Source organism: Callorhinus ursinus, unplaced genomic scaffold, assembly GCF_003265705.2.
Source record: "Callorhinus ursinus isolate GAN/ISIS: 27379988/994484 unplaced genomic scaffold, GSC_fseal_2.0 scaffold99, whole genome shotgun sequence".
Lineage (NCBI taxonomy): Eukaryota > Metazoa > Chordata > Mammalia > Carnivora > Otariidae > Callorhinus > Callorhinus ursinus.
The window spans coordinates 317,445-329,768 of NW_027397161.1; the positions used below are offsets into that span (position 1 = coordinate 317,445).

The following is a 12,324-nucleotide window of genomic DNA, read 5'->3' on the forward strand; positions in this document are numbered from 1 at the left end:
TGCCCGCCGCTCGCACGCCCACGTGCCCGCCGCTCGCACGCCCACGTCCCCTCGGCTCGCACGCCCACGTCCCCGCCGCTCGCACGCCCACGTCCCCGCCGCTCGCACGCCCACGTCCCCTCGGCACAGGGGCGCCCGCTCACAAGCGGGTCGCTGGGCGCACGCCGACAGCGGGGCCTGCAGTCTAAACACGACCGCCGGGGCCAATCGGCGTCAAGGAGGCCGGCCCCGGGCCGCGGCTTCCCCGCCCGCCGGCGTTGCAGGAGGCCGCGGCGGGCGGACAATGGGGGAGGCCGACGGCCGAGGGCCAGGCCTCCTCGGCTGGCCGCCGCCGCCCGGGTCGGAGGGCACCGGGTGGCATCGCGGGGGCGGCGCCCCTCCACCCCCGCCCAAGTCCAGCCTCGACGAACCTTCGGGAAGGCGGGCGAGGTGGGGCGCATGCGCGGCGTCAGGGCCGGGCGGAAGTGCACGTCGCCGCGCCGCCGCCGCCGCGTGACGCACTTCCTGTTTGTTGTCGGAGAAAGGAGAGAAAGGAAAGCGCGAGGAGCCGCCGCCGCCGCCGCCGCCGCCAGCGCCGCCGTGCCGGAGTCGAAGGGACCCGGGCCGCCGCCCCGCCGCGCCTCTTGCTCGCCACCAGCTCCCTGTCCTCGGTGAGGGTCTCCCGCGGGCGGGGGTCGGGCCTCGGGCCGGCGTGGGGCCGGGAGTCGGCTCGGGCCGGAGGTCGGGGACTTGAGGCCTGCCGTGGGGCTGGGGTTTCGGGGGTGGGCGTCGGGCTGGCGCGTCTGCCGGTGGCCGGGGGTCCGGGGTGGGGCCAGGGCGGTCGTCAGGCGGGGGCCGCAGGGGCTGCGGCCGCGGGTGGACGTCGGGTCGCGGGGGGCCTGCGGGTTCCCGGGACCGGCGGCTAGGCCGGGGGGTCGGGGTGGGCGTCGGGCTGGGGCGCACGGGGGCCCGGAGCGGGGCCGGGGGCTCCGGGAGTCGGGGGCGCCGTTCGCCCTTGGCCCGCCTCGCGCCGGCGGTTGGGCCCGTGCAGAGCGCGGGCGGCAGGCGCGGGCCGGGGCTCGGCAGCGGCGGGGGCCCCGCGGCGGGAGGGCCTGTTTTTTACCTTTTTTTAAAGCCCCACGTGGATGAGTCTAGAGCCAGGAACGAGGTAGGTTTTCAGAAAGAGTAGAAGCCTCGCAGGAGGCCGCGCCCCGAAGCACGGAGACCGGGAAGCGGCTCCAGGAGACGCGAAGCCGCGTTCCCGGAACTTCCAGGGATTTTTCAGAAGTTTGTTGTTGAGCAGAATGCCTAATTTCAGCTGAAAAAGCCAGTTTGCTCGGTTTGACTTCCAAGTGTACCGTAGTTTATGTGCCTGGAGTTTCTATCAACTTTTGCCCAAGTAAGGAGAGAACTCACGCAAGAAGAGTCAGTCGCCAGCTTTGTCTCAGAAGGGTTTCCGAGGGCGTCGCGGTTCTGAGAAGTAGAGCTTGTCCCTCCGTCGCACAGGCTCGGCAGGGAAGTGGCCGCGGGGGAAGGTCGCACCACCGCGAGGGGTCGGGGCCGCTGCATTTCTCACCATTTCTGTTTCAGTTCTGACCGGCATCTTAGAAGACTTGGAATTGAGTCAGTAAAGATTCAGGTTAAGTGACCAACAAGGACGACGAAAAATGACCAGCAAAAGGAAAATAACAAAACCTTACCATCTGAACTTGGTGCTGATTGCTTTTCAGGTTTAATCATTTTTTTCTAGTGATGATGCGTATCAGAAATGTTTGAGTACGGTGTATTTCCCTGCCGTCTCTCCCAGGCTCTGGCCCACCCTCAGGTTCTCTCTGGGAAGTTTAATCTGGACTTCATGCTCCTTTGGGTATTTGTATGGTGTGAAACAAAAGGATGAGTGCTTTTTATGCGTATTATCTAGGGAGCTGTGGAATATTCTGGATTATGCACATGCGAATTCGGGAAGTAAATTGGCTTGGTGGAGTGGTTTTGTAGGTGTGTGGGCTGAGAGGTTGGATTTTGAGATGGGCCGAAGCAGCCTCGACTTTTTGCTGTAGAAGATGGCAAGATTGGGAGTTTAGGAGCCTTTAAAGAATTTAAGATGAGGTCGGCACCCTTTTCAAAAAGAAAAATTAGTGTTTTAAATTTGTTTTCCTGATTTGACATTGGCATATTTGAGAGGTATTTCTGGCTGCAGGACAGACTTACCCGGAGGGCTGGGTGGGGAGCATTGTTTGAGTGATATTCTGAAGACTGAATTATGGACAGGGAACGGCAATGTACTTGCAATTAAGTGGCATACAATAGCTTTTCTCTTTCAGCAAACCCATTATTTTTTGTAGGTGTAAGAATTAAGGGTAGAACGATTTTCTTCTGTATTCTGTTTTGGACAGTGTTAAACAAATCCAGTTGTTACAAATATAATACAATTCCCCATCATCAGTAGTTTTTAACCTAACAAACTCAAAAACCAGGTTTGGGGTGGGATGGCATATGCATACTTTTTAGTTTTAAAGAGGGCTCTTTAAAACTGAGTCATTTATTTAAAGATTTTGGGAGAGAGAGTGAGCGAAAGAGAAAGAGCACACAGGCAGAAGCAGACTCCCCTGCCGAGCAGGGAACCGGACCTGGAATTCGATCCCAGGACCCTGGGATCATGACCTGAGCAGAAGGCAGATAGTTAACCGACTGAGCCACCCAGGCGCCCTCAGTGAGTTATTTTAAATTCAGTTCTGCAGGGTTGCAGTGTAATGCTGACTGTGTCACCTTGGTGATGTTCCCTGTTACCTTCCACTGGTGGGCCTGCCTTATTAAAGGTCAGCTGCTGTGTTGGTTAATGGTTAAGGGTGATGACATGCCTTTTCTGATGTCTGTTGGTAAGGATCAGGTGAGTGGAATCAGCCTCTTTTTGTAAGTTGATATTTTGACAGGATATATAAAAACCTTTTTTTTTTTGCTTTTTTTCCCTATCTTGGAAATGAATCTAATTTAGGGTGGGGGTGGTCTATTAGAAATCTGGTTTGCTTTTAACTTGTCCAGAACACCACCTAGTGGTGAAATGGGCATAATTGCAGGTTGATGAGGGAATTAGGATGGGGACATTGGCAAGAATTAACAAATGCTGTCCTATCTTTGATAAATAGGATTTGTGAGAACTTCAAATTCAGGAGGTAAGTGAGAAGAACAGCAAGGTTGGTGAAGATAAGAACAGTGGTAGAAATGGTAATGTAGGAATGGAAGGACAATTGGTTGTAATCTCTACCCCCATTGTGACAAGGGACTTGAACTCCAACCCCAAGGTGATGAGTCACACGTTCTTACCAACTGAGTCAGCCAGGTGCCCGGGAAAGACCATTTAAAGCCTAATTGGAGAAAATGACTTAATGGGTAACTCAGCTTGGAGAACTGTGATGCTTTTATTATATATCGATTATAGGTGTTTTTCAAACTTGGTGTTTTTTTGGGGGGGGGGCGTACAAAATCACAGTTGACCGTTTTTGTTTTAATATCCTACATAAGTAAGTTTAAAAAATACCTATTATTTTTCTTACTATTTCTTTAAATACCTCACTTTTAGGTGGGGAAAATTAATTTTTGAAAAAAAAAATAAATAAAGGCAGGGGCTCCTGGCTGCGCTCCGTCAGTGCTGGGTGGTGCATGGGTCTCAGGGTTTTAAGTTGGAGTTCCATGTTGGGTCTAGAGATAAAAATCTTGAAAAAAAATTATAAAGCTAGTTAAAAGGGAGGTAAAAAGGTAGTTTTAAAAAAGTGGACAGGAGTCTATTTATACCTCTACTATCTTTTTTCAAAAGCTATTCCTTATTTGGGCATAGCTTGGTTTTTCTCTGAAAACTTTTACTCTCTGAACACTTGCAAGGAGTTTTGGCCACATCCTAAGTAAAAGACAGTAGCCACTTTGAGAGGCTGTGAGGCAATAGAACTGTAGGGTTTGTGGGTGTTTGGTTTTTTTTTTTTGGCGTGTATTGTTTATCAAAATGCTCCAGTTTTTTAGGGTTCCTAAGTTCAGTTGCAAGGATCAGTTGTATTTGGAAGGGTGATTTTTTTTTTTTTTCAGGTAGCATGTGATTTTTACCCTTTAAAATTCTCATTCTCCCTTTGACCACCAGAGGATTACAGGACCTCCCTGCGTGTTCTTCTAGGTCAGGCAGGCCTGGAATCCTCACTTCTCTGCTCCCTTTGTGCCTAAGGCATCGTCCCAGACCCACAGTGCTGAGAAAACCTTGTTGGGATGGGATACTTTGTGCTTTGTCTTTGTCCTCTTTACCCTTTTGTGATTAATAATGGAATCCAGACTTTAGGAAAGCTGGGGGCAAAAATACCCAGTTTGAGTTCACGAGTAGCAGGACTGGGTACTTGCCACGTGTTCTGTCTTATTTTAATGAAAGGTTAGCTGTGACTGTAAGTGTCTCATAGCTGATAATTACCGGTTTTGGCAATCACTGGTCTCAGGTCTTGAGTTCAGTGGAAGTAGCTTCCTTGTTTGTTTCAGGAATACGTGAGGGCATATTGGGTAACAAGATAGATACATAAGTAGATGCTTTGTGATGAGGAATGGCAAGTTCACTGTCGTGTGGGTGCCCCTCCCCCAGTATTTGTTACAGGAATTCCTTTTTTTTTTTTTTTAAGATTTTTATTCATTTGAGAGAGAGAGAATGAGAGACAGCACGAGAGGGGGGAGGGTCAGAGGGAGAAGCAGACTCCCTGCCGAGCAGGGAGCCCAATGTGGGACTCGATCCCGGGACTCCAGGGTCATGACCTGAGCCGAAGGCAGTCGCTTAACCGACTGAGCCACCCAGGCGCCCTGTTACGGGAATTCTTAGGTAATGAAATGACACACAGGGAACTTCTCTAGATTTCTTTTTCTTTTCTTTCTCTCTCTCCAGCTCCCTCTCTCCCTCTCTCTCTTTTTTCTTTCCCTCCCTCCCTCTTTAAAATTTTATTTGACAGAGCAGGCACAAGCAGGGGGAGGAGCAGAGGGGGAGGGAGAAGCGGACTCCCGCCTGAGCAGAGAGCCCTGAGCTGAGAGCCCGATGCGCGGCTCCATCCCAGGACCCTGAAGGCAGACGCTTATCCGGCTGAGCCACCCAGACGCCCCTGGATTTATTTATTTTTTACTAAATGTCTTGTGGGCTTTCATTTCTATTAAGCAAACGGTATTCCACTAAATTAGCTTAGTGCCACACAAAAATTAAACATTTAAAAAAAATGGTTTCTTGGGGCACCTGGGGTGGCTCAGTTGGTAGAACGTGTGACTCTTGATCTCGGGTTGGTTATAAGTTCAAACCCCATGTTGGGTGTAGATTACTTAAAAATAAAACCTTAAAAATGGTTTCTTTACAGTTATCCCTTTTCTGAGTTAATAGAAGTAATGAGTATTTTGATTTGCTGGGTTTTTAGGCTAAAGATAGGGAATATGTTCAGTGGCTAATACGATCTTTTGCTTGAATTCTGTTAAAATAATGTATAACGAGAGGCAGTCTGTGGGTGGATAAGAAGAAAAGGCGTTGTGCAAGAAGGAGGGTTTTCTCCCATTTTCAGTGTTGAGTCTCAGATTGGAAAGGAACAAAGGAGGTTTTTGTTTTTTTGCAGAGCAAGGTTTGTTAGATGTTAGGTGGAGAGAGAGGTATTTAAGAATAAAGTCTTGTGGAAAGAGGACCACTTCTGTCAGTAACATCTTATTTGGTGGGTGGCCAGCACCTTGGAGTGTGGAGGTGTCTTAAGTCGTATACCACGCTTGAGTACCTTGACTCGGGGATTGTAGACGTCTAAGGGTGATGTATTTATAGCAGTCACATTGGGCACATGTATTCTTGAGGTTTCCTTCTCCTTCACAAAGTAGTAAAAGCAAGGTTTCGTTACTGAAGGGGGCCAACTGAGCTGTGCAGAAAAGGGCTTTTTAGAGCTAAGTCATCCTGGAGCACCTTATATAGCTCATCAAATAACACTGATGTATTTATAGTCAAAGCTGATAGTAGAGAAGTTTCACGACGGGAGTACACAGAAGCTGAGCAGTGCCTCCTAAATCACATAAGGTCCTCTAGGTAAAGGTAATGTTAAGAGAGGGTTCTGGTTCCACGTTTTCTCTGAGACCAGCCTTCATGCTTCATCTTTTCCTGATCCCGCAGAGATATTTCTGTCTACAGCTTGTTTCTGGGGTAGGGGTGGGGTGGGCTGGGGAGGTGGTATTTGGAGGGGGTAGTAAATTTGTAAAGGTTTAGTGGTTTCCTTGGATATTTTGTTGTATGTAACTTACATCTTTGTTTTGGAGCAGGAGTGTTCTCTTGGTAGCTAGAGCTTTTCTTTTTCTGCGGATTGTTGCCTGCAGTTAATAAGGAGTATTTGATTCAGGGGGCTGTATTCTTAGAAATTGTCCGTGTATTCAGAGAAAAATGAGGTGGTTAAATTGGTCAGAGGAAGTCTTAAAGTGAATAAGGTGAGTTTTTGAAGGTAACCAAGAGGTTTGGGAGCCCGTAGAGTACCTTTCTGGTACTTTTTCAATGATACACAGGAATAGAAGTTGGTAAAGGCAGTTTGGATGGGAAATCTATGCACTTTTTTCTCTTGATAGTAAAGGGGAAATCTCAGATACTTCGAGAAAAGGACCAGACTTATTTTACCCAAAATTCCATCATCAAGAGTTCTCTAGTAGTAAAACTCATAGTGCAAATAATAATGGCTTAATTCACCTGTGGAGTAATTGTAGGAGATGGTAGCTGACTTTGAGAATCAGAACTTGGTGTTTTGGTATCCAGGTCATGGTATATGGGTTAAAGTAGCAAGCAACAGTAGAGAAACGGTATTTGAATTACCAGCCTTTACTCTGAGGGAGCATCTTGGGTACTGTGTGTGTTTATACCCCAGCTCATTTTTCATAATTGTAACATCTACTTGGAGAAAGTGAGAATCTTTTTTTTTAAAGAATTTATTTGACAGCGAGAGAGAAAACACAAGCCGGGGGAGTGGGAGAGGGAGAAGCAGGCTCCCGGCTGAGCAGGGAGCCCGATGCGGGGCTCCATCCCAGGACCCCGGGACCATGACCTGAGCCAAAGATGCTTAACGATTGAGCCACCCAGGCGCCCTGGAGAAAGAATCTTAATGGGCAGGGTTGAACCCTTAGGAGATAGCCGGAAGAGACCCTTCATCCAAAGACTGGGAAGGAGAAGGTATTCACGCTTAGTGGGCAGATGTGTTGTGAGGACTAATCTCTTTACTCCAGCAACTATCTCCTCAGATGAGCCAAAGCTTTAGACCACAGGATTTGTCTCTGTGTTGACAGGAGTGTTGAAATGGAACCGAAGTGAAGTGGGAATTCCATCTTTCTAGAGAGAAACTAGGCCATGATCATTTGGGTACAGTGTAACGGGTAGAGGCTTCTCCTTGAGATGAGGATATATAATATCTGGCATATATTGGGCATACAGGAACATTTTAATATTTTGCCAATTTGGTTTAGTCAGAATTCATTCTGATAAGTAGACTGGCAGCCTTGGGTTTGTATTCTAGATGAGTATTTGTATCGATCATCTGGGGTGCTTGTTTAAAATACAGACTCACAGGCTAACATAGTATTAGGTGAGATGGCTGCTTTTGGATTGGGCCTAAGAATTTTCAATTAGACAAGTTTTATTCCTTCCCCACGCATGCTGGGTGACTCTGTAGACTGCCATCTTTACAGGTTTCTCTTTGTACGTGCTCCTTTTTCTGGAGCCCCTGTACTGACTGTTCGTGGTGCCTGCCCTGTACTTCCCGGACTTAATGCAGAGTGTGAGTTGCATTCAGTTTTATGTGGGTAGGAGCACTCTATGACCACTTGTTTTCAGCCCTAGCAATGCGTGGTATTCAGCTGACAAATAGTTAAAGCTTGGCTTCTAGTGGCCTTTGTATGAGTTGGTTTAAAAAAAAAAATATCACGAAGGCCAACAGGTGGAAAAATGGGCAAAGATGTAGACCCATTAGTTCAGTGGAAGCATGTCAGATAGCTCTTGAACATGAAAAGATGCTTCACTTCATGGGTGCAGAATAGAGTGGCCTTCACTCAACGGGTTGGAAAGTTCAGACGGGTTAGTGCTGTTTCTGAGGGCGGGGGACCCTCAGGCTGCTGAGCTGGGTTAGGATGTAAATTGGTGTAGCCTTCCTGGAAGGCAGAGAGGCAGCATCTTACACGTTTTCCTGTCGCAGAAAGTCCTGCAGTGTACCTCGGGAGATACTTGTGCGACACCATGGTGGTGAGGAGGGCGGCCCCTGCGTGGACACCGGGGTCTGATCTGGCCTCCTGGTGCACCACCACTGTGGTGTGCAGCTCTGGACCTGGGGTGCACACCGACTGGGGCCTTGGGTTTCCTGACGCAGAAACATGGGACAGCAGTCCTGCCCTTCTGGTGTCGGAGCTAATGGTTGACACAGGACAGTCTCCTTTGTTAGCTGTGTCCCAGTGCCTGCCACCCCATGGGACTGTTTTCACTGTCACGGGGGAAACTGCCCTGCCGGTGTCTGAGCCGCTGAAGGGCCTCTGCCCTGTTGGCTGGGTGCTTCCCGGCTGACCGCTAACTCTGCTCTTGTCTACACTTTCACACGGGTTTGCTCTTGTAGTACATGTGTTTTTTCGTTTTGGTGATTTAATCCTGAACTCTTTATTTGCATTTTATTTTATTTTTTTGAGATAAAATTGGCATGTAACACTGTATGTTTGAGGTGTATTGTTTAATACATTTGTATATTGCAGTGTGATGACCGCTGTATAGCTAACCCCTTTATCAGATCACATTGTCACCTTTGTAAATTTTTATACTTCACATGTATTTTTCTTTATTTGAGAGAGAGGGAGAAGCAGGCTCCCTGCTGAGCAGAGAGCCTGATGTGGGGCTCGATCCCAGGACTGTGGGGTCAGGACCTGAGCCGAAGGCAGATACTTAATTGACTGAGCCACCCAGGCGCCCTCACATGTATTTTTTATTTGCTAAATTCAACTTTGGGTGCTCTATAAAAAGTTGAATTGGATGCTAATTATTAATTTAATTTAAATTTTTTCTTTTTTTAAAGATTTTATTTATTTGACAGTGAGAGACACAGCGAGAGAGGGAACACAGGCAGGGAGGGTAAGAAAGGGAGAAGCAGGCTTCCCGCGGAGCAAGGAGCCCGATGCGGGGCTCGATCCCAGGACCCTGGGATCATCACCTGAGCCACCCAGGCACCCGAATTGGATGCTAATTTTTTTTTTTAAGATTTTATTTATTTATTTGATGGAGAAAGCATGAGCAGGGGGAGTGGGAGAGGGAGAAGCAGGCTCCCCACTGAGGAGGGAGCCCGAAGCCTGGGATCATGACCTGAGCCGAAGGCAGACGCTTAACCATCTGAGCCACCCAGGCGCCCTGGATGCTAACTTAAATGGCTTTCACTGCCTGGGTTTAGCCTTACAGGCAGCAGGTGCATTCAAGTCACATGCAGTGTTGTTTGGGTGAACACAGATTGGGGGGAAAAAAGGTTTTAGTGTATTTCCGATGTTGGCACAAGAATTGACCTTTGGGCAAGTAGGTGGTGGTGGCGGCCTCCAGAGAGTACTGAGTGTTACTGACCGACCAAACCTGAAAAAGATCCTGGTCTAGACCAAGCGGTAGCCAGTCAGAATGTTGGCTGATTTGCTGAAGTCTCCGTAAAAGTGAACCCTTTGGAAGATTTAATTAGGGAATACAAACCCTTTATGCGCCAACATCTACATTACTGAGTACAACAACATACATACTGAGGAATAGATGGGTCTTCAGCTTATTCACCTATTGGAACATGAAGGAACTTTACTAGTTCCTTGAAGTTCTGTAGTGCAGAATAACTTATCCACTAATTCACTAAGTCTCATTATTTGTTGGGGACTGGATTACTGAGATCCTGAAGGTAATGTGCTGTGGGTCCTGCCCTCAAGGAGCCTGTGGGTATGATAAGTTGATGAACGTTCTAATGGAGGCATGTATAAGATGCAATCCAGTGTCGAGAAAGCTACTCAGAAGTGTGTTCTCAGGTGAGGAGGTAACCTTGACTTTGGATGTGGATGAAGAATGCACCTGGTAGGGGCACAGGGCAAGCATTCCAGGCAGAGGATACACTCAGGCCAGAGTGCAGACAGAAGGTGAGGTCTGGTTTGCACATAGGATGAAATCAGATGGCAGCCTTTGATGTTGTTTCCCCTGTAAGATGATGTGCATGATAGTTTTTGGTAGTAAATTAATGAAACTTCTTTCATCCAGATTGTTGCAGAAAAAATAACTAGCATTTCTAACTTGTGGTTTTTGTGGATATTACAGCATACCCATTAATTTTTTTTAAAGATTTTATTTATTTGACAGAGACGAGAGAGGGAACACAAGCAGGGGGAGGGGAGAGGGAGAAGCGGCTTCCCGCGGAGCAGGGAGCCTGATGTGGGGCTCGATGCCAAGACCCTGGGATCATGACCTGAGCCGAAGGCGGATGCTTAACGACTGAGCCACCCAGGTGCTTCCCCCGTTAATCAATTTTTATTTTTTTTATTTTTTTAAAGATTTTATTTATTTATTTCATGAGAGAGAGAAGCAGAGGGAGAAGCAGGCTTCCCGCTGAGCAGGGAGCCCGACGCGGGACTCGATCCCAGGACCCTGGGATCATGACCTGAGCCAAAGGCAGACACTTAACCATCTGAGCCACCCAGGCGCCCCATTAATCAATTTTTAAAAGTGTTAAAGGTGATAGTCTTGAAAAGTACAAATCAGACTAGAAATTGGTAGTCTGTTAAATGGGAGCCCTTGAAGGGTTTGCATGGGGCGCAGACCCCCTGTGGTTCTGTGGTGGGGGTGCTGACAGGTGGGGAGAAGGGAAAGTAGGGGAGACGGGGTAACTGGTGGTTAGTAGGTGATTGGTTAATGGAGGTTGGGGGAGGGGGTGACTCTTAGGAGTGCCTGGGTTTCCGATGTGCTTTTAGTTGGGTGAGTGGGCAAAGCCCATGGCCTGAGAGGAGGCTGGCTGAGAATGGGGTGGGTCAGTCAGCAGTGCAGGAGATTGTCAGGCGGGTTTCAGCTTTATTCAGGCCCTTGATGTCCACGGTGACTGTTGATTTAATTGCATTAACATCTAACAGATTGGTAATGTTCACAGGTTTTGCCTGTGTTGTTTGTTGCTGCTTTTGTCTTCCACACATTTTCTGTTTTTTGTAAGTTTTAATTGGACATTTTATGTGATTCCATTTTCTTTGCTTTTTTAAAAATTTTTTAAAAAATTTTAGTTTTTCCATTTTCTTTCCTTTTTAGCATGTTGCCCTTTTTACCTTTTTTTTTTTTTTTTTTTTTTTTTGCTGGTTGCCCTGGAGTCCGCAGTGTACGCTCACAACTAACCTAAGTGCGCAGTGACGTGACACTCCAGTGCTCCGTGGGGAGTGCAGGTGCCTTCTGACAGCTCCTCCTTCTTCCCTCCTGCCCATGCGGGTTCTGTTCATTCCACCTGCACCTAAACGCATGTCCACACAGAAGTACACTGTTGCTGTTGGAAGTGTTCTCTGTTGGATCAGTTAAGAATAGGGGAAAGTTTTATTTTATATCCACTTACCCTTTCTCTCATGCTCCTTACATTGATCTGGGTTGGTCTAAGTTTTTGTCCTATCCATTTCTTTCTCTTTGAAGGACTTTTAGTATTTCTTGCAAGGCAGATCTGGCAACAGATTCCCTCAGTTTTTGTTGGTCAGAGAAAGTTTTTATATACTTTTGAAGGATAATATTGCAGGCTGCAGAATTGGAGGTTGGTCGGTGTCATTTCCCACCCTCCCTTCCCCCGAGGGAAGAAATCCATCCCTTTCTTGCATGGATGCAATTCTTATTTCTGTTTCCTTGTAGGTAAGGTGTTTTTCCCCTCTGGCTTCTTTGAAGATTTTGTCTTTGATTTTCTGAAGTTGGAGCGTGATAATGCTGAGATGTAGTTTTTTGGCGTTTATCCCACATGGTGTTCTCTGATCTTCTGGATGTGTGGTTTGGTGCCTGACATGAATTGGGGGGAAATTCTCAGTCATTTATTGCTTCACATTCTTTCAGAGCTGATTGATGCTTCAGAGCACTGTTTACACTCCTTTCTTCCTCCTGCCCTGGTCCCCGCTTGTTGTCCCACAGCTTGTTGGCACACCATCGTCAGTCTGCTTTTCCCCTTGTCCAGTTTTCTGAGTTTCCATCATTCTGTCGGATTCCTCAGCCATGCCCAGTTTACGAATAAGCTCATCAAAGGCATTCCTCATTTCTGCTGGGGCTTTTGATCCCTGGCATTTCTATTTGACTCCTAGAATTTTTACCTCCACTGACATTACCCATCTATTCTAGCA

General features: G+C 47.6%; 1 protein-coding gene across 3 annotated transcripts in view; it reads left to right on the top strand.

Moving 5' to 3' along the window:
* Window positions 1–496: 496 nt before the first annotated feature.
* Window positions 497–12,324, top strand: part of DNAJB6 (DnaJ heat shock protein family (Hsp40) member B6) — a 70,367-nt gene continuing 58,539 nt past the window's right edge. For 2 of the 3 annotated variants that reach the window (XM_025859116.2, XM_073888927.1), the window contains exon 1: window positions 497–650. The gene's annotated coding sequence lies outside the window, so the exon portion shown is untranslated. Of the gene's footprint in view, window positions 651–1,573; window positions 1,710–12,324 lie in introns of those variants that run through there. The other variant, XM_073888928.1, reaches the window with a different exon arrangement.